The following is a 22,707-nucleotide window of genomic DNA, read 5'->3' as shown; positions in this document are numbered from 1 at the left end:
CCTACCACCCCCAGACCGATGGTCAGACCGAACGTGTCAATGCTGCAGTAGAATGCTATCTAAGGTGTTATGTCAATTACCACCAGGACGATTGGGTAGACCTACTGCCTTTTGCTGAATATGCCTACAATAATGCCCCCCATTCCTCCACAGGTTTCAGTCCTTTTCACGTGGTTTATGGAAAGGACTTTGGGCCCTTTGGTTCTCCTAACATCACTCCTGAACTTGAAGGGGTGCAGGAGGTCCAGGATTGGGTACAAGTAGTGCAGACCACTTGGCCCTGGCTGCAGAAAAACCTGGAAAGGGCCAAGCGCAAGAACAAAGACCAGGATGATAAACATCGGTCTCTGGGGTGGGAACTCAAGGTGGGAGGGCAGGTTTACCTTTCCACAAAGAACCTACGGTCACTTCGGCCTTGCAAAAAGCTTAGTGACAAGTATGTAGGTCCTTTCCCCATCACCCGGGTGATCAATGACGTCACGGTAGAGTTGGAACTTCCCAAGTCTCTTCGAGGGGTGCATCCGGTGTTCCACATCAGCCTACTTAAACCGTACGTCGCTGCCCCTCAGTTCCACCCCCTCCCTAAGTCCGAAATTCCTACAGTAGTGGGGGGGGGAATCGCATCTTGAAGTTTCTAAAGTGTTGGACTCTAAGCTGAAAAAGGGAAAACTGTTCTATTTGATCCGCTGGAAGCACCTGGGATCCGCCCATGATGAATGGGTGGCCGCTCCCCATGTGGCGGCTCCCCGCCTGGTTCGAGAGTTTCACTCTGCCTATCCGGACAAGCCTCGTCTGCCCGGACTCGGGGGAGGGGGGCCTTAAGGGGGCAGAATGTGAGGGTCTGTATGCCTTTGCCTGGTGTGTTCCCCCCCCCCTGGACTCGTAAAAGCAGTCCAGGCCTTTTGCCTTTCCTTGGTTCAGGCGCAGCGTCCGACAGGCCCCAGGTTGGAATGTCTCTTCCCACGTCCACCTCCCTTGCTCTCTCTGACTCCCTCCCACCAGCTGTGGCCTTGGTGGGTAGATAGCAATAACGAGCTCCCTGAGGTTTTTGATGTTCTTGTACCATGCACAATTATCTCGTAGATTCCCATAACATACGTTTGACATCTGCTTCCCTGTAGGGGTTATAATTCTGTCTTTGTGAGATCGTGAGCACTTGCAACTTTACCAGTGTAAGGCCTATACTACCCTGAAGCTTCCAATAAAGTTCCTTGTTTCTGCATGACCATCTGAGCAAGTGATTTTATGGAGTTTGCACAGGGAGGTTGGGAACCCTCACAGTTCCCTCCCTCCCTCCCTGGACACCTGGCAACCCTGGCTTTGATTGGTAGCTTTCTTTTCCTTTCCCTTCCCTCCCTCTCTCCTTCCCTGTAGAATAGGAAATCCTGGCTTTCCTTCCTAGCCTTTCTCTTTTCTTTCCCTTCCCTTCCCTCCCTCCCTCCCTCCCTGGAGACCTGGGAAACCTAGCTTTCCTTCCTAGACTCCCTTCTTTTGTTTTCCCTTCTCTCCCTCCCTCCCTCCCTCCCTCCCTGGAGACCTGGCAACCCTTGCTTTCCTTGTTAGCCTTCCTTCTTTGCCTTTCCCTCCCTCCCTCCCTCCCTGGAGACCTGGAAACCCTGGCTTAACTTCCAAGACTCCCTTTTTTTCCTTTCCTTTCCCTTCCTTCCCTCCCTCCCTCCCTTCCTGGAGACCTGGCAACCCTTGCTTTCCTTCTTTGCCTTTCCCTCCCTCCCTCCCTCCCTGGAGACCTGGAAACCCTGGCTTAACTTCCAAGACTCCCTTTTTTTCCTTTCCTTTCCCTTCCTTCCCTCCCTCCCTCCCTTCCTGGAGACCTGGCAACCCTTGCTTTCCTTGCTAGCCTTCCTTCTTTGCCTTTCCCTCCCTCCCTTCCTGGAGACCTGGAAACCCTGGCTTAACTTCCTAGACTCCCTTCCTTTCCTTTCCTTTCCTTTCCTTTCCTTTCCTTTCCTTTCCTTTCCTTTCCTTTCCTTTCCTTTCCTTTCCCTTCCTTCCCTCCTGCCCTCCCTCCCTTCCCTGAGACCTGGCAACCATGGCTTAACTTCCTAGACTCCCTTCTTTGCCTTTCCCTCCCTCCCTGCCTGGAGACCTGGAAATCCTGGCATTCCATCCTAGCCTTTCTTCTTTTCTTTCCCTTCCCTTCCCTCCCTCCCTCCCTGGAGACCTGGAAATCCTAGCTTAACTGCCTAAACTCCCCTGTTTTCCTTTCCATTCGTTCCCTCCCTCCCTCCCTGGAGACCTGGAAACCCTAACTTAACCGCCTAATCTCCCCTCTTTTCCTTTCCCTTCATTCCCTCCCTCCCTCCCTGGAGACCTGGCAACCCTGGCTTTCCTTGCTAGCTTTCTTTCTTTTCCTTTCCCTACACTCCCTCTCTCCTTCCCTGTAGACCTGGAAATCCTGACTTTCGTTCCTATCCTTTCTCTTTCCTTTCCCTTCCCTTCCCTCCTTCCCTCCCTGGAGACCTGGGAAAACTAGCTTTCCATCCTAGACTCCCTTCTTTTCTTTTCCCTTCCTTCCCTCCCTCCCCCCCCTTCCTGGAGACCTGGCAACCCTTGCTTTCCTTGCTAGCCTTCCTTCTTTGCCTTTCCCTCCCTCCCTCCCTGGAGACCTGGAAACCCTGGCTTAACTTCCTAGACTCCTTTCCTTTCCTTTCCTTTCCTTTCCTTTCCTTTCCTTTCCTTTCCTTTCCTTTCCCTTCCTTCCCTCCTGCCCTCCCTCCCTTCCCGGAGACCTGGCAACCATGGCTTAACTTCCTAGACTCCCTTCTTTGCCTTTCCCTCCCTCCCTCCCTGGAGACCTGGAAATCCTAGCATTCCATCCTAGCCTTTCTTCTTTTCTTTTCTTTCCCTTCCCTTCCCTCCCTCTCTCCCTGGAGACCTGGAAATCCTAGCTTAACTGCCTAAACTCCCCTGTTTTCCTTTCCCTTCATTCCCTCCCTCCCTCCCTGGAGACCTGGAAACCCTAACTTAACTGCCTAATCTCCCCTCTTTTCCTTTCCCTTCATTCCCTCCCTCCCTCCCTGGAGACCTGGCAACCCTGGCTTTCCTTGCTAGCTTTCTTTCTTTTCCTTTCCCTACACTCCCTCTCTCCTTCCCTGTAGACCTGGAAATCCTGGCTTTCCTTCCTATCCTTTCTTTTTCCTTTCCCTTCCCTTCCCTCCCTGGAGACCTGGGAAACCTAACTTTCCTTCCTAAACTCCCTTCTTTTCTTTTCCCTTTCTTCTTTCCCTCCCTCCCTCCCTCCCTGGAGACCTGGCAACCCTTGCTTTCCTTGCTAGCCTTCCTTCTTTGCCTTTCCCTCCCTCCCTCCCTCCCTCCCTCCCTCCCTCCCTGGAGACCTGGAAACCCTGGCTTAACTTCCAAGAGTCCCTTCTTTTCTTTTCCCTTCCTTCTCTCCCTCCCTCGCTCTCGCCCTGGAGACCTGGAAACCCTGGCTTTCCTTGCTAGCCTTCTTTCTTTTCCTTTCCCTTCCCTCCCTCCCTCCCTGGAGAGCTGGAAACCTTGGCTTAACTTCCTAGACTCCCTTCTTTTCTTTTCCCTTCCCTCCCTCGCTCCCTCCCTGGAGACCTGGAAACCCTGGCTTTCCTTGCTAGCCTTCCTTCTTTTTCTTTCACTTCCCTCCCTCCATTCCTCCCTCCCTCCCTGGAGACATGGAAATCCTAGCTTAACTTCCTAGACTCCCTTCTTTTCTTTTCCCTTCCTTCTCTCCCTCCCTCCATCCCTGCCTCTCACCCTGGAGACCTGGAAACCCTGGCTTACCTTGCTGGCCTTCCTTCTTTTTCTTTTTCTTTCCCCTCCCTCCCTCCCTCCCTGGAGACCTGGAAACCCTGGCTTAACTTAGGGTGGATACAATGGGGTTGATTGGATTATTGGAAACAAAGTCACAATACCGAAGCTAACTACCGGTGAAGACTTGAGCAAAAGTATTCAGAGTTAAATGCGTGTGTTAAGTGTCTGATCTTCCCGGGCTCGCAGTATTGTTCTGTGGGACCCGGTATCAGATCGACCATTACCGGGGCGGGTCTCCATTGAGCTGCAGATCTTGGGTAGAAGACCAGGTGCAAACGGGGAGGGACGGAGTGCAAAAGGACTCAATTTTGTCTGTGGGGGAAACCATCTTGTTTCTATCCGGGGTTGGCGGAGAGCCTATCTGACATCTTGCCCCCCCAACGACACCCTCCCCGGATTCCCCGGATTGATGTCAGTCCGTAAGGGTGTGCTTAATCGCCATGGACTCCTTCTCTCCAATCGGTCAGTTAAGCTCAGGCCCGGAGAATTTTTTTGAAAAGTACGCACAGGGTTGATGTTCTGAAAAGCCGATTTACTTCGGAGCCCGTTCTGGCCCACCCGGACTGTGCTTGCCTGTTTACCATCCAGGTAAACAAAGCCAAAGGGGGAGCGCTCCTCCAGAGAAACGAGCAATGGGAGCTCAAACCCTGTGTGTACTTTTCAAAAAAATTCTCCAGGCCTGAGCTTAACTGGCCGATCGGAGAGAAGGAGGCCATGGCGATTAAGCACGCACTTACAGTCGGGCGTCAATTCCTGGAGGGGGCAGTGGAACCATTCGAGGTCTGGACGGACCACTGCAACCTGGAAGCCATTTTGGGGCAGAGGAAGCTTTCTGCCAAGCAGCTTAGGTGGGCGGACTTATTTTCAAAGTTCCTCTTCACAATTAAGAATGTCCCCGGAAAAGAGAATAGTCTGGCGGATGGACTCTCCTGCATGCCACAGTACGATTGTAGAGTCGAGCGGCCGGTAGGTTCCCTTTTCACCCCAGAACCCCTTGGCTTGGACCCGGAAGGGGCAAGCGCAGGGGTTCTGACCCGAGCCCAGGCCTGTGCGGCGGCCCCTCCGGCTGCCCCGGACCTCCCACACGGAGAGGCGACCTCTACCCCCTGCCCCCTAGCGATCCCAAGGGATCTTCCCATGGCCATTCACGCTAGGTGGGAGGACGCTCTTCAGGAGGAACGAAGGGAAAAGCTCCTGGGGGAGTGGGAGAATGGCATCCCGGAGGGAAAAACTTATGTTCCCCAGAAACTAGGCCCAGAGGTACTGGAGTGGAGCCACAGCTCCAAGGCAGGGGAGCATTTTGGTTTTGTTAAGACACTGCACCTAGTGCGATGCCACTTCTGGTGGCCAAGGATGCGCCAGGACATCGATGGGTTTATTAGGTCCTGCCCTGCGTGCGCCACCAATAAACGCCTGATGGGAAAACCCCCCGGATTGTTAAAACCCCTAGAAACTCCGGAGGCACCCTGGCGAGTAATCGGCTTGGATTTTATCACTAGCCTCCCTCCTAGCCAGGGGAAGTCTGTACTGTGGGTGATCACTGACCTATTTTCAAAACAGGTTCACTTCATACTTTGCGAACGAGTGCCCTCCGCCCACAAATTGGCCCGTCTGTTCATGCAGCAGGTCTTCCGTCTACACGGATTTCTGTGGAAGATCGTGAGCGACAGGGGCTCGGTCTTCATTTCTAAATTTTGGAAGGCATTCCTGGGCCTGGTTGGGGTGGATCAGGGTCAATCCTCTGCCTATCACCCGCAGACGGATGGGCTGACCGAAAGGGTTAACGCCGTGATCGAATGCTACTTGCGTTTCTTTTCTAACTACCACCAGGACAATTGGGTTGACCTGCTACCGTTGGCAGAGTATGCCTACAGCAACTCTGTACACTCCGCAACTGGCTTGAGTCTGTTCAAAGCAGTTTATGGGGTGGAGTTTGATCCTTTGGAGCTGTTCTTCTCCCGCCGGGGGGGGACCCCCCGGAAGTCTCCTCATGGGCTAATACCGTACGGAATACTTGACCCTGGTTAGTGAAGCAATTAGACCAAGCTAACGAAAGATACAAGGCGCAGGCAGAAAAACACAGGGCGCCCCAATGGGACCTGAAGGTCGGAGAGAAGGTCTACCTCTCCACAAAGAATTTAAAGTCATTGCGCCCATGTAAGAAATTGTGGCAAAAATATGTGGGTCCGTTTCCAATATCCCAGGTCATTAATGAGGTCACTGCTGAACTAGACCTTCCAAAGACTTTGCAGGGGGTACACCCGGTATTCCACGTAAGCCTTTTAAAGCCCTTTCTCCCTGCCCCAGATTGGCATCCTGAGCCCCCGGCTGCAACTCTTATTATGGTTCAAGGAGAACAACACTTTGAAATTTCTAAAGTCCTGGATTCCAGAATGCGAAGGGGTCAGCTGGAGTACCTTGTCCACTGGCAACACCTAAACTCTAGCCATGACGAATGGGGTTCCACGGTACATGTAAACGCCCCCCTCCTGGTTGCCGAATTTAACCGGAGTTGTCCCGACAAACCTGGGAATCCGGGGAGGGGGTCTTTGGGGAGGTAAGATGTCAGATAGGCTCTCCGCCGGCCCCGGATAGAAACAAGATGGTTTCTTCCATGGACAAAACGGAGTCCTTTTGCACTCCGTCCCTCCCCGTTTGCACCTGGTCTCCTGTCCAAGATCTGCAGCTCAATGGAGACCCACCCCGGTAATGGCCGATCTAATACAGGGTCCCGCAGAACAATACTGCAAGCCCGGGAAGATCAGCCACTTAACGCATGCATTTAACTCTGAATACTTTTGCTCAAGTCTTCACCAGTAGTTAGCTTCGGTATTGTGTCTTTGTTTCCAATAATCCAATCAACCCCATTGTATCCACCCTATATATGTCTCAATATTCCCCCATACCTGTATGCTAGCCTTAAGCCTTTTGACCTGCTGAAATCGCTGTTCTTCTGAAATAAACTTTTACCTCGCTGCATCGTCTGGAGGAAAGTTATTGCCAGGAACGCATTGACTTGCTGAGGCCTGACACCTGGAGACCTGGCAGCCCTGGCTTCCCTTCCTAGCCTTCCTTCTTTTATTTCCCTTCTCTTCCTCCCTCCCTTCCTGGAGACCTGGCAACCCTGGATTTCCTTCCAAACCTTCCTTCTTTTCCTTTCCCTCCCTTCCCTCCCTCCCTCCCTGGCATTTTTTTTTTTTGGCTTTTATGATTTTTTTTTATTTTTTAACTGGGATAATTTTCTATTAACAACAATAACTTAATGAACTAATTCACAGTGAACTAATTGAGTCTAAAATAGTTGAAAGTCTAATATAGTGGTGATTACCATTACAACAATAACCAATAACCAATGGATTAACTAATTTTAACTGATGATTTTTTATCTTTGATGGGGATAATATTTTTGCTTTTTTATTTTTTATCTTTAATGGGGATAATTTTACCGTCAATATTTTTATAATGTTATAATTTTTAAAAGAACACCAATATCATGGAATAAAAGAATCAGAGAACTATTTACACACAAAAATATTTACAAAATATTTACAGATCCCCCATACTTTCCTGCTCATGGATCTTCTGAGCGCTGCCTCCCCAATCCTTGTTCTGATGGTTTACCTGTCCCTGGGCAGAGAGTGGCTTCAGACATCTAGAGGTGAGAAAGATGGAGAGGGATCTGTAGCTGGATTTGAATTACAACCTCTCCACCGAGCAGCTAATCTCCGCTTCCCGAGCATCACTGGAGACGCCTTGAGGAGATGTCGTGGAGCACGCGTGGGCCGGTGAGCATGTGAAGAAAGCAATGTGGAGAATCATTGCCACGTGGAAGCATCTCAGCATGTTGCACTCAGCGATGTGTGCTGCGATCCAGAGAACAGGGCTGCTTTAACAGCAAGGGTTCCCCACCTTTCAGCCACCCAACTGGGGTGGGTTTTTTCACGTTTCCACATGACGTGGTCCTCTGGGAATAGACCTTTCACAACCCGTTCCTCCCTCCAAAACAACAACGAGAACCCCAACAAAGATTGTTTCCTGAACATCCCTGTTCAAGTGTGGATGGCTGCACGGGGGCCGGTCCCCTGCAGAAGAGAATGGCCAGTGCTGGAAATAGCAGGGAGGGGCTACCGGGAGGAGGACTTTTGGAAAGAGGGTCAAGGGAGGTCTTCATCCCTATCTCAAGTTGGTTTTATTTTTGTTTTCTTCAAGAACAGAAGAGAATCACCCTCGGCTCAGCCTGCCTTTCAGGAAGGGAGGGTGGGGTCATTGGAGGTGTCCACAAATACCCAGAGGTCTTTTCAAAAGTTGAGCTTGAAGGATGTTTTGTTACTCCAGTGTTATAACAGGGTGGGCGGAGAATCTGAATGGTCACACAGCGCTGGTGTGTGTGTGTGTGTGTGTGTGTGTGTGGCCTCTATGTGAAAAGGAGAGAAATAGTGGAGAGAAAAAGGATTGCCCTGGGCTACCTGAAATCTCTGTCCAAGGGCAGAGAATTGGATCTAGCAGCTGAAGTTCTAATTTTGCAAGGACAAGAACCCATTTGTCACGGCAATAAGCTACCAGCATTAGAACTGGGGGGGGGGTAAGTCCCTCAACCATGCTTTTTGTGAGGGGAAGGAGTCTGTAGGTTTCAGAAGCAGATCTCAACCTCAAGTCACCCCGGGGGTGGGGAGTGTCCCTTTCCTCCTCCTCACTTTTCAAGGCACCCCCAGTCTTCTGGCTCCCTCCATGACTTTTCCTTTCTCATTTCCCCAGCTTTCCTGTCTCTTTCTTCTGTCCTTTATTTTCCCTTCCTCCCAGCCTGCCTGTCTCTACCCCTTTTCGGATGCTACAGTCAAGGAGTGCCACGCGGAGATCTTCCTGATACGCTCAGTCACCATGTCGTCTGAAAGGGGAAGGCACAGATTTTCAGGTTCGGCACATGCAACCCAGAACCCTGAAAAACCACATCAAGAGGTCTTTTGTATGCGCCAAATCCATGCAGTGGCCTTTTCAGGCATCGTTTCAGCCATCTGCCTCTCGGGAGGATCGAGGGCAGTGCTTCATCTCAGTCGTGGAAGGCGGGGGGCTGGAAGGCGGGGAGAGGTGCAGCCTGTCGGAAGTGAAGGACTTTGCGCTCTCTCTTAACCTCAGACTCCAGAGGGGGACAAGACTAGTGAGTCAGAGAGATAGAGGGGACAAGACGCTGGGGCATCCTTTTCTCTACTGCCCTTTGATATGGAGATGGCTACTTTCGGGAAACTTCCTTCCTTCCTGTTTCTTTCCCCACCTCCTCACTGGCACCTCTTCTCCATCTTGCCACCATGAGGGAAGGACTCATGTCCTGGATCTCCCTCCATCCCAGTTAGTTAGAATAGATAGGCAACTATACTTTATCCTACCCAGAAATGGATTTCCTACAATAAATGAAATATATTAGTTAAGTAGACAAAAGGCTCCTAGCAATTTTGTTCCTGGCACACACACAGGTTTGGATGGGCTTCTCTGCGCACAACAGCCTTTGTGCACCCTGCTAATTTAACAGGGATTTGGGATTCACAAAGCCCTCACAATCCAACACAGCCTCCGCTCTGGGTACCCCCCAGCCCCCAGCCAAGGCTTACCTTCTGCAGGTGAGCAGCAGCCCCTCAACCTCCGCCTCAGCCTTTCCCAGAGGCTCCAGCAGGGGGAGACCCCTTCATTCATAGCCTCCAGGACGTCCACAGTATGGAGGGCCAGGGTGCCGATGGATGGATCCTTATCCCGCCTCATGTCTCGCAGGGCTAAGAAGGAAGGAAAGGAAGGAAGGGTCAAAAGCCACGCAGCTGAAGAGGACACACCAGGAGGGTCCCATTCATGGGGTGGAAGGGGGCCTGGGGGGGTCTGATCCCTCATGCCAGGCGGGAGCTTTTCTCCGAGCTCACTTCCAGGATTGGTGATGGGAAGAAAGCGGGCAGGGAAGAGAGACGCTGCCGCTCCCTTTGCCCACACGCCTTGCCTGTTGCAAAGAGCCCTCCCTTGGAAATACTAACTGGAGAATCGCCTGGCTAAACCAACATGGCCGCTGGCGTTATCCCCTTCTCTGAGGAGAAGAGAGGGGGAGAAAGAAGGCCTGCGGACCATTGATTTCCTGGCAGGGTGGGCTAGTGGCTAGAGCACCAAGCTCGGACAGGAGCGACTCGGGTGGAGTCTCCGTTCAGCCACGGAGCTGGACGGAGAGTCCTTGGCCCAGTGTCCTACCTCACAGGGCTACTGTCAGGATACACTACCCTGTGATCTTTCCAGGACAGAAGGGTCCCAGGGTGACGGATAGACAGACAGGTATCTCCAGATGCTCCAGCCAAAAGAAGAGCCAAACTCACCCTGGTAGATGATGGTCATCTTTCTTTGATCCTTGGTCTGCTGACCTACCAAGCCTACGAAGAGAAAAGGGTGTTCTTAAGAGTCGGACGTCAGGGGGAGAGTCCACTTGGTCGTGGTCCTGGGACGCCAGGGGCCACATGGCCACACAGAGACTCCCACCTCACTCCCATCTCATGGGGATGACAGGGAAGGCTCTTCAAGAAATGCGGGCCACCCTAAGCCTCAGGACATCTCCGCTTGAGGGTGAAGAACCATTCGCGTTTTTCTTCCTTACCATTTTCAGAGAGAGAAAAGGGAGACCCAGCTGGAAAAGGAAAGAGCAGACGTACCCAGGATCCTGACCGCCGCCTCTCGGATGTTCGCTTGAGGGCTCCTCAGGTGCTCCAGGATCTGCTGCAGGAAGCGGCACTTCGGGACCTTCCTGAACCGTTAGCGCTGGTGCGCGGAGACTCTCCTCTCCTTCCTTGGGGAAAGGAACCCGATTCTAACCCAGGCCCAAACTCTCTTTTGATGACAACTGCGCGCGGAGGGGGGGGTGAACCACCCTTGGATCTGTGCTTGCTGTCCCGCATCAGGATCCCCTGGGGATGCGTATCTTTCGCCCTCTGCTCAAACAGAGGGCTTTGGAATAACTCCAACATCTGGCTCACCCAGATCGATGGGGCCAAAGAAGAAGACTTGGTTTGGGTATGCCGACTTTCTCTACCACTCAAAGGAGAACCAAACCGGCTTACAATCACCTTCCCTTCTCCTCCCCTTAACAAACACCCTGTGAGGGAGGTGGGGCTGAGAGAGTGTGACTAGCCCAAGGTCACCCAGCTGGCTTCACGTGGAGGAGTGGGGAAACCAACCCGGTTCACCAGATTAGCCTCCGCCGCTCATGTGGAGGAGTGGGGAATCGAACCCGGTTCTCCAGATCAGACTCCTCCACTCCAGGCCACCGCTCTTAACCACTACACCATGCTGGCTTTAACACAAAGGTGTGAAAGCAACCCTCTCTTGACCAGGCGACCTTCGGGGCTCTGCAAAAAGCCCCTGGCGTCCCCGGCCAGAGGGAGAGGGGTCCGGAAAGGCAGAGCGGGGCGACTTACGATGATAAGCCAGACGGCCCAGGAGTCCCGCTTTGGGATCAGCCAGCGCAGCTTCTCGTGCCCCAGGAGGACAGCCACAGTTCTCAGGGTGTCCCAACAAGCCTGCCGAGGAGGAGGGGGAGGGGAGGGTCAAGCGTCGCACGGCTCCATCTTCCCCCTCCAGACAGACAGATGGACAGAGAGGGGGGCTCTAGGGAGAGCTGTCCACCTGTGGGCCTGCAACGGCCTCTGCCTCCCCCAGGTGTGCCCAGGTGCCTACCTCGATGACGTCGATGTTCTCGTCATGCAGGTGCAGCAGGAGAGGCACCAGGCTGCTGAGGGCCAGGTCTTTCATGGCCCTTTCCGTAGCTCCTCTTCTCAGCATTGTCCCAAAGGCGTCAAATCCAAAGGCGCGGGCCTGGGGGGACTCCTGTGGGGGAACAAGGCACCCAAACGGGCCTGGCTGTGCTGCTCTGGCGTCCACTTGGCACCTCCTAGCTCCTCCCCCCAGCCAGCAGGGGCCGACCCTGGCAGAGCGGGACTTACTGCGTGAAAGAGGGGGACCAGCCGGCCAGCCGCGGCCACTGCCAGAGAGGGGTCGGTGGTCTGGGCCAAGCAGTGGTGCAGCTGGCCAAAGAGCCTCTGGGCCTTTTGTTCGTCCGGCTCCTGCAAGGTCTTGGCCGCCTCTGGCAGTAGAGGCAGCAGCTTCCACACCTGAGGGAGACAAAACACTCCTTGAAGCTGCCCCACCTGCCTCTGTGGAGGGGGCCCACAAGGCCAGCCGGGCGGGTGGGGCAGCCTCCGAAGAAGCGAAGCAAGAAGGTCTCCCGGCACCAGCCCCAGGGCCAAGACCGGAATATGCGCAACAGCATGGCCATGCTCTTGTCGAGCCTCTCGTCTTTCTGGGGGGGGGGGGCTTGAGCAGTCGAAGCGCCTGCTGGATGAGCCCAAGACTTGGAGGTGCGACCTCCGGCACAATGAGGAGTAGGCGGTGCTGGAATGAACGGACTGTGCCATGTCGCTTACTGCTAGCACTGGCCTTGGAGCTACTGGGGAGGGCAGAGGAGAGTTGGTCTAGGGGTAGATCGGATGCTCCCTTCTTCCTTTTGTCCATGCCTGCAGCTGTCCCTTTGTTACCCAGAATGCTACTCTTAGGCTGCTTATGCTTGGTAACTAGCAGCGTGTTCCAGGCTGAAGTGCCCCACATATTGCTTTGAGTTCTTCATGCTGAACCGTCATTCTAGAAGCCACTGCAAAGCCGGTGCATACCTGCTTCACATTTCTTAAGAGCCCCTTTAACGCAACCTTTTTTTATTTGCTCCTTCCCCACCTTGAAGCATCCAGTCAAGGAAGCATGAAGAATCGCAGCCAAGGGTTAGCTATGCAAAAGATGATTGCGAATGGCTATGCTAACAAAGGAGCAGCCGAGTGGAGGGGTGGTGGAATTGGTTTGACTTTCTCCTCTTGCATCGGACCGTGAATAGGCATTTTAAAGGTCGGATTTATAAAAAGAGCTTTGAGGGAGCATCAAAATCGACCCTGCATCAATGGCCTTTGGGATTTCTCTCCCTTCCAGTCATTCTCCTTCTCTCTCTCCCTTTTGTCCACCATGAGGGCTGGAGGTGCGTTCTGCAATCCCTCTTAGAGAGACAGCTAGAAGCCTTTACTCTGCCTTTCCTGACCAGCATGCAGTTCTCCGACCATAAAGAGCTTCGATTCCTTTCCTACAGCAACAAGGCTGAGCGTGAACTTCTTCCTCAAGCAGCCAAACCAGAGAATTCTGCTGTGCCCAGACTCAGCTCTGATTTCAGCCAGCCCTTTTTGAGCCGCTTCGCTTCCAGCAGTCCCTGAGTGGCCAGTTCCCGCTCTCCGCCCCAGGAGAGACGGAGCGTGGCCCGCGGGGGGACGGAGCGTGGAAGAGAAACCGGGACCCCCACATCTGCCCACTACAGCCCGCTTGGAGGGTTCCCCCACTTCTGGCTCTGGGGAAATGAAGGCACAGCCAAGACGGCCCACGGGTGAACGGGGAAGGAGGGAGTCAACATCACCATCATTCCTTTATTAGCATAAAAACATAATGCAGAAGGGTTCAAGAGGAACGGAGATATTAAAAAGTGCCCTTTACAGAATAATTAAAAGGCAGTTACACCGAATAGCGCTGTTTGTTGATCCTGCCGTCTCATTAACCGTTTGGCGGGCTTTGAAAACAAACGTTAAAAACTGTGCCACCGTCTCCAATGTATGGGGCAAACGATTGCTCAATAATTAGGAAACGTTAAAAGAATCGGAGACTTTCTGTCTATTACCCAACAAGGGGCTTAAACGTTTGTTACGAGATTCTGTGTAGAAACTACAATAAAATAGGACATGAGCCACCGTTTCCATACAATTGTTGCCACAAGGGCAGAGCCTGTCAGACAGAGGGATTTTCCGAAATCTGCCTTCAAGTAGGGCAGATGGCAAAACATTAAATCTGGCCAGAGAAATGGCTCTACATTGAGAAGGATCACACAGGTAAGATAAGTATGGGGAGGGCTGATAAAAGTCAAGAGGTACCCCTAATTTTGATGGGGAGCATGTTTTATTAGCAGCCCTATTTCGGTCTTGAAGTCCTATTTCTAAGAGTCTGCATTTTATCCTTTGGAAAGCTTCTGCCTCAGTAAGCATAAGCAAGGAGTCCAAGTTAAAGCCAATAGATTTAATTTTGCTCTCAACATGTTGAAGCCACTTAGCAGCATGTGACTCGACGGTGGAATGCGCTGCCTCGGAGGGTGGTGGAGTCCCCGTCTTTGGAGGTCTTTAAGCAGAGGCTAGATGGCCATCTGTGGGGAGTGCTTTGATTGTGGGATCCTGCATGGCGGAGGGGGGTTGGGGTCACTGGGGATGTGGGGGGAGGTAGTTGCGAATGTCCTGCATTGTGCAGGGGGTTGGACTAGATGACCCTAGTGGTCCCTTCCAACTCTGTGATTCCATGAGCATATAATAGATAAGGGAAGAGGAATCTGCCTTAAAGTGGAGGCATAACTGGAATTTTACAGTCATAGAAGCATAGAACCATAGAGTTGGAAGGGACCACCAGGGTCATCTAGTCCAACCCAGTCATGAGCCACGATTTTGTTTCAAGTAGCATTTGGCCAGTTTCCAACCACAATGCAGCATATGGGACACAACAGGGCATTACCCATTATTGTTCTGAGGAATGTGGCTTGGGTGCATTCCAGTGGATAACCTGGTGCACTAATCCAGACAGGAATATCATACATTAAATTGCACCTTGACTTTGGCGTTAAAGACCTTACGGGCAGCAGGAATATATTGATTCCCTCTATTGAAAAATCATCAATGAATAATTGCTAATGAGCTAAGTTCTGCTGATTTAGTTGCAAATTGATCATGGGTTTTCCAAGATGCATGATGATGACAATAAATGCCTAAATATTTAAAATATTTGACCTGCTCAATGAGTTGCCACCAATTATCCATTTAAGTCAGGGGTGTCGAACTCATTTGAAAGGAGGGCCGGAGATGACATCAATGTCTGGATCGGGATCGGGGTCAGAGGGGTTAGGGGGTGAGCCTCCCCCCATTGGTCAGCCCCCTGCACAACCAGCAGCCCCTCCGATACAGCCTGCACTTCTCCCTGCCTACTGCGCTCACTCCCTGCCCTCTCCAACTCACCAGTGTGCATCAGTGCTCCTGCTGTTAAAAGAGCACCTGACTCAGGATCACTCCCCCCCTTTCCTTTACCTCCTGTACATTCCCAGCTTTCAGGCCGATGAAGGGCTGATTTGGCAGGTCTGTCACGGTCTCTGACATAATTATGGTATTTTGTGTACATGTGCAGAAACAAGTGTGTGTGTTAAGTGCCGTCAAGTCACTTCCGACTCATGGCGACCTTACGAATGAAAGTCCTCCAAAATGTCCTATCTTTGACAGCCATGCTCAGATCTTGCAAATTGAAGGCTGTGGCTTCCTTTATTGAGTCAATCCATGGGTTAGGGTTAGGGTTGGGGTTGGGGTTGGGGTTGGGGTTAGGGTTAGGAAAATATAATTTTTAGGAAAATATAATTTTTATTTTGGATTAACCTTTCTACATAATAACTCATTTATGAACAGCAAAGAATTACAAAGGTCTGAACCAACATCAACATCAACATTAAACATTGAACATTAAATCTATAGTGCTGATTACATAATACATTATACATCATAGAGGACACATTATAAATAATACATAATACGTAATATTAAAACCGTAATAGCAACAGTGATAACAGTAATAACAGTGATAACTTTGATTACAGTAATAACTTTGGTTTCAAATTGAAAGTTTGTTTATTGTTTTGCTTGTTTATTACTCATTGATTCCTATTCTTTTATTACAGTGTTCTACTAAAGATGATGGAGAGACAGATAGTAAGCGACAATTCCCAATACCAAAATTAAAATAATGGTTCCCAATATTTCACAGGAAAATATGATTATCTTTTTCCACTCTCTGAATGAATGGGGTAGAATTTCTATTTTCCGTGGAGTCTGAGTCCCCTGGTGATAGAATAAAATAAAACAAAATGTGTCAATAAATATGTATAAGTGATGAAACTCATGGAATAGGAGGATTCACCTCCTGGAACCATCCCCATCTATTTCTCCACTGTACCCATTTTGTATTGTTCTCTTCCCACACCTTTACATGAAATATATAGTTGAGAAAGTAATGAAGGGTGTCTCGGATGGGTACTGGTTGTTTCGCCTGGTTTTCTATATGCCTATTTCTAAAGACTGTGAATAAAAAAAATCAAATTTATCAGCCTAATTGTTGACCAGGGGGCTTTGTACGTGATGTCTTGTGGAAAGGGTAGCAAAGAGTCTCCCGTTCATGTGGCCACAGCTGTCCAGGCTGGCCGTAACCCCCTTCTGGTTCTAGCCCTGACACTATGGTTTCCCCCTCTTGTGCAACCAAAAATGGCCACTTTAGGGCCTTCGTCACAGCTGCCCACTCTTTTTTTACCGCCACACATTCTTTAACTGCATGCAGAATAGTCTCCAGTGTAGGAGTCGATATGGAAGAGCAGAGGGGTCTTTTACACTGTCGTTGCTCTTCCGTAACCCCCATCCTCATTGCTCCAGTATATAAAACCTGGTGGTATGCTCTCCATTGCAAATCCCGAAGAAAAAAAGGCACGGTATTATCTGTAAAGGTCGGGATTGGGAAGGTTTGGTCTCTCAAATACAGAGACAAAGTAAGTTTCTCTTTCCTCCCTTCGTCGTAGGGTAAGAGACGCGTTTGGTGAAAAAGTCGCCAGTATAAAACCCCCGCCGATCCTTTACCATTTTTGAGCTCTGTTTTAATGATCCTGGCCGGGATATTATAATGCTTAATGGCTATAGCCGCTTCCATTAAAAAGTCTGGAAGATCCCGTTTCAGGGGTGCTGACAATCTGGGAAAAGATGATTCTTCATACCACCACTTCTGTACTGAAATATTATGATGATTTAAGTTAGGATGCTTCTAACAAAATCATTCTCCAAAGAATTAACCATATTTTGACAGGATTTCTGTAACATATTCTGAATGAAAGTGCATTGCACTAAGGATGAGTATATTCTGACTAAGATGGAGGCATAGAGAGTGTGAATGATTACTTGCTATATAAACATGTTTAAGACTAATCACATCAAGCCTTATATGATATTTTAATGCTTTGCAACCAAAAAGCATATATTATATAATGTAAATAAATGTTTTTTTTATACTTCTACTCTTGTCCTGTATTATAAATTTATTGGCGTGTTCAAGAGATTTTCTAGGAACCATAACAATTTTCCGGTCTAGTGGTGTCTCGCTGAATAAGATAACATATCCCTTCTCAGAAAGGGATCCTTTCTGAGAGTGTAGGCAGTTAACGGCCCGAACCGCGACAACCCTGACCCTGACCCTGACCCTGACCCTGACCCTAACCCCAAACCCAAACCCTAACCCTAACCCTAACCCTAACCCTAACCCTAACCCTAATGCTAATGCTAATCCTAACCCTCACCCTGTCATGGTCTCTGACATAACTATGGTATTCTGTGAACATGTGCAGGATTAATTCCATATAGAGCTAGTACACATCATGCAAACTGGGCCACTGCAGAGGTTTGTGTAATGTATAATGAAAGTGTGTGTAATGCTGACAGGCTGATGGAATACTCTCAAGGTCAGCTCTATCAAGAGCTACCTAATAAAGTCGCTCAAGTCCTTGTCCTTGAAGGGGCAAAGCAGAGCACCTTTCCTTATCTATCAATAAGATGTGACCAAAATCACCTTTCTGACTCAGCTGCCAGATGTCAGAATCACAAAAGCAAGACACTTTTGTCCTTCTCAACGTCTTAAGATATCTTAATGTACTAAGAGTACATTAATAGCTGAATCTGTACTTATTATAGCTTAAAGGCATTAAAGGTCTCTCAAAGATATGAGTAATATGCTTTCTTGCTCTTCTGTAATCTTGCTAAAGGCTATGCTACTGACTACTGTAAACAAAGACACTTTGCAAGTGACAATGTAAGCTATAATTGTGTATTATGAGTTATATAGTTAAATGTTGTGCTACAGATCTCTAAGTAGTCTCATTTAATGTGTTTTGTCCTAACGCAGAGGATGGTATACAAATTATGTGTATAACGTGATCATGTAACTCAGAAATAAGTGTTTATACTTTAAGCAAAGTGGACTGAAAGGAAAGGACGCCCATATATGGACATAGAGCTGAGCAGGTGCTAGTAAGCCATTTCTGCACTGCACATCATATCAGACAAATGGAATAAAAGGTATCCCTCAATGGATAAGAAAGAGGAGATAAAGGATCTCTCTTCACCCTTAATGAGTCTAGAAACAGTACAAATACAGCCACAGTACAGCCAGCACTTCAGATTGTTATTGCTGGCAGACTGCAGCTGTCTGAAGTAACATTTCTCCATCTCAGAGGCCTGAGATGTAAAACATTGGGACTCTGATCCCTGCGTGGACAGCAGTTCTCTGAGGTATCTTGAAGTATCAAGATCTGGATATTTCAACATATCTTACTTACAGTCTTCTTGTGAGAATGCTCTTTTCCTAGAAGAGGATAGAGACCCTTAGAATTCCTATTCTTTGAATGGGAACCTAAGTGCAGTGATCTTTCCGTATATTGGAACACTGAGAGTTCATTGGATTTATGGATTCTTACAAACTAAACCTATTTGGCTTACCAATGCTGAAGAGCATCCTGAACACAGGGCTAATAGCTAGACCTCTGAGATAGTGTCAGAAGGTCCTCTACTTAACAGAGGGACTTCTGAACCTCCTCAGAGCAAGAGACCAGAGATGTTCCTGAAGGGAAAGGAGACTCTCTGTACTCTGTGAGATATGCACAATGCTGATACATTGTAGAGCGCATACACAGATTGGCACAGCCAAAGAGACTTTAAACAGCTTTAAGCTAACACATAGTATTTATATATGCAGCATTGCTGTCTAAAACTAGAAAGAATATGCATAGCTGTCAGGCCTGTGTCTCAGTTTCTCTTTTTCACCGACTTGCTCCCAAGGATTGTTTGCATTTTTGTACTCTTTGAAGTAGACAGTACTCCGTGGGAACGGAGGCATCTCTAGACTGTTTTGAAATAGTAATCTCTTGAGCCTGTCCTGGGCTGCTGAATGCTGAATGCTTTTTTCTATGCTTTTATATAGTCAAGTGTATCCCAGTGCTATCCATTGCTATCTTAGTTCCTGTATGCTCTGTTTACCTATGCTTCCAGTAAACCATCTTCCTTGGACCAGTGTGTCTCTTGCTGTGATTATTGGTTCAGGCTTGGGCAAGGGCTGACATTAAGACAGCAATCCCACTGCATCTTTTACCTCTCAGGCTGGAGCCCCGGAGGGTTCACCTGACACTCGGATGGGAGCAAGAGCAGTGCTCTCCGAGTGATCTCTCTGTGGCTGGAGCCCCGTGTGGTTTGCCCCTGGCCCGGTGGACCTGGTCCCCGGGTAGTGGGTTCCTGCTAGGAGCCCTGGAAGGCTTCCATCCGTGGTCCCTTCCGCTGAGAACGCCGACTGACGACCCCGACCTCGTACGGGATGTTATAGCCGAACTATCTTGAACTAACACGGAAGTTAGTCGCTTAAATGGGCTTGTTCAGACTCAATGGTGTTCTCTAGTTGCAACGGTCCCCTGGATGTCTGATGCTGCCAACGCCTGCCAAGACCTCCAGACCCTCGACCAGTTGGTGGATGATGCTCGAGCGGCGGCTGAGGATTTACAACTACTGACTGGATTGTTGGACGAACTTATTGCTTGTGAAACACAATCAGCTCTGAACGCGCTCCCAATCCGTTCTACTGACATGGCGACCCCGGTCACACCACCCCTCGAGCTGTGCCAAGCTGAAGCTAAAGCAGTATCCGAGCGAGTGACTGCCCTCTTCCATGGACACACTGTGGCTACTATTTCTGTGGCTGAACTTACAAAACATCTTGCCCCCGATTTCGGTGCAGATGCCGCGGCCTTAGCGGTACAGATCCAACCCCTGCTGGACCTGTAGGATAAACGTGCTGAACTCATCTTCACATTGGAACAGGAAGCTCTCCCACTTGTTACCGCGGTGTTGGCCGCCCAACTGGCCCCCGACCTGAATTTGGCTGAGCGCAAGAAAGCGGAGGAGCAAGCGCGAGAGGCGGCTGAAGCCGCAGCAAAGGCTCGGGCGGAGCAGGAGGAAAGGGAATGCTTGGCCCGTGAACGGGCGCGCGTCCCCGACAGAAAGTGGCGCGCGTCCCCGACAGCCCAAGGACTATGAGTTATCTTCGTTCTTCCTGTCTTTCGTCCCGTCTCGTAGTGTTCAACGAACCTGCAGATTGGCGGGGACTTTGCCCGAGAGATCGGATATTTCCGATGAGGAGGACTTATATACAGGCGAATCCTCTTGGGCCACTGGTTTGCGGTCCAGCCAGTCCCGCCGAACTAGTGGTGCTGGCAAAGAGATGTTTTTACTACGTAACCAAAATATGGATCTCATAGAGCAGGTCGCAGGCTTGCAAGACCAACTGGCCTTAGTACTCAGGGACAATGACCAATTGCAACGGGCTCAAACTTCGCCCGTTACCCCCACTCTCATGATACCGCAGCAGCCGCTGCAACAACCAGCTGCCCCGGTGGTTCCTCTTGGAGGAGGAGGTCCCACCGGAGGGCCCATCGCGCCCGCTGGAGGACCTGTAGCTCCAGGCGGAGGCCCTGCAGCCCCTGGCGGGGGACCCGTCACACCGGGCGGATGACCAGCAGCTCCTGGCCCCCAGCACCCGGAAGAGTGCCTGTTGCACCCCAAAACACCCTCAAACCAATTCCGCTGGATGAAGTCGAGTGGATCTCTCGACCACACCAATTCTGCTGGCTGGATTTCTCGCCTGCACCACCACCAAAATGGAAGGCAATGGGACAGGACGGGAGGGGCGGGCGTTTTAAACTTTCTCCTGGCCAGTTCAAAAGTGATAATCCCTGCTCTGATTGGCCAGGAGAAGAAGCTGCTTGGCTACTATTGGCCGCTGGAGAAAGCTGCTTACCAACTGGTGGTTAAGCTGCTGCGCATGCGTCACCGCCGAACCCCGAATTTGCTGAATTTACTCACCGAACTCCCCGAACACGAGTTTGGGGTCCCGGATTTCTCACCTTTTGCAGTTCGGCTCTGTCCGAACTGAAAACTGCCGAATCGAGGAAAATTAGGCTGTTTTTCGGTTTGGGCTGAACCGAATCGACAGCCCTATATACAAAAGCCAATTAGTTGAAGTAAGATATAGTGTGGAACAACATTAGCGGGAAAAGCTGGCTACCCTGGAATACCCCTTATGATAGAAAGTATGATAGAATTATGTTTATCGATCAAATAAAATGAAACCCTTTTGGAATCTGTGCTATCTTTTTACTAGGTGTGAAACATCAAAAATCTATTAATGTCTCCTGCTGAGATAAATTTACCTTCAATCCAATAATTTTCCCCACTAGTCTCTCTCACACAAAATACTGTGAAATGATAGTCTAACTTTTCCTTCAGGAATAGTTAGCAACATTTTGGAGGAATTTTATACATTAATTATAAGGAAATCGACATGTTTAAAAAATGCTAAGGAAGTGTAATGTGGTCTATGAATCACTGTGTGTGTGTGTGTACAAATATTTGAATAATTGTTACAAGTATTTTTTTCTTCTACTTTGCACTACAGAAAGTATTTTCTGTGTATATAATATATAGTACTAATTCTTTGGCACACACAGATTTGGTTCACACAGATTTCAGCAATACCAAAGTAACAAACCCACTAAGACCCATCCTAAGCAAATCTATCCAGACTCCTACTAACCTATTTGATGTGGCTTGCTTCCCGAAAAGAGACTACATCCTGTGTCCCATGTCCATCAGAAGCCAATCACTGGATCTATGATGATAAATTTATGTCTAAACAGTCTTGGAGTTTTAAAGAATTCATTTCCCTCAAGGGTTTTCAACCAACCCCCCCTGTTTTAACCTAAGTCCCCATGAAAGGTTATGTTTAAGGTGCCACAGGACTCATATCACTGATTCTGTGTCTTCTTTGGTTTGACCCAAGGATTAAAGTGTGTCAGTGACGGCAGTATGCCAGAAGTGTATAAACTTTTTTGTGGTGGAGATGAAGTTACCTGCTCCCTGAAAGTGAAACCTGAACAGTACAATCCTAAACTGTGTTACAGCGGTCAGAAGGGTGTAACTCTACTCAGGATGGTCCTGTATATTTTGTTTAGACGCTGTACATGTCAGAGCATTGATGCAGCCACCAAGCTGATCCTTCCATCAAGGTTATTCAATATTCTCATAGCTGCAGCAGAATAATATATGCCAGGCATGAAAAGGAAAAAGCAACTTTATTACCACTGCAGAAACAGATTAAAATTAAACTTTTTTTTTTACAGATATTTGTTTGGTTAAATAGGCAGGATATATGGCAATAACTTCCCTTTATATATTTTATACAGTGCAATAACATAGAATGTGTGTTTGTGTGTATAAATAAATAAATGTGTGTGTATTAAAATAATTTCTTTAAAAAGCAGCATGTAACGGTAATAAATATTTTTAATTTACATCCTTTTTGTATTAAGGTATTTTCCTTATTCCAGCTGTTGAAGTCTACAAGATTGCTGAAAACTAGCTGTCAAATGAATGAGAACAAATGAAGCATTCACAGCGAAAAAATAACTTTTTAATGATATAATATGGGGGAGTATAAAAACCTTGGAATAAACTTTTCCATTATGCCACAATCAACACTCTTCTGACATATTAAAAAAAAATGGCTTTACGCTGGGCCTGCCCAACAAAATAGATGGACGTGAGGGAATCTTGCTTTGACAAATAATCTTGTTCCTGAACTTAACGGGATCTGTGGATGTTGATATATGAGCAAACTCTTCAATGAGCACACGTTATGAAAACATGA

Source organism: Euleptes europaea, chromosome 19 (assembly GCF_029931775.1).
Source record: "Euleptes europaea isolate rEulEur1 chromosome 19, rEulEur1.hap1, whole genome shotgun sequence".
Taxonomy (NCBI): domain Eukaryota; kingdom Metazoa; phylum Chordata; class Lepidosauria; order Squamata; family Sphaerodactylidae; genus Euleptes; species Euleptes europaea.
The sequence above is the reverse complement of the archived record's forward strand: the minus strand, read 5'-3'. Positions refer to the sequence as shown.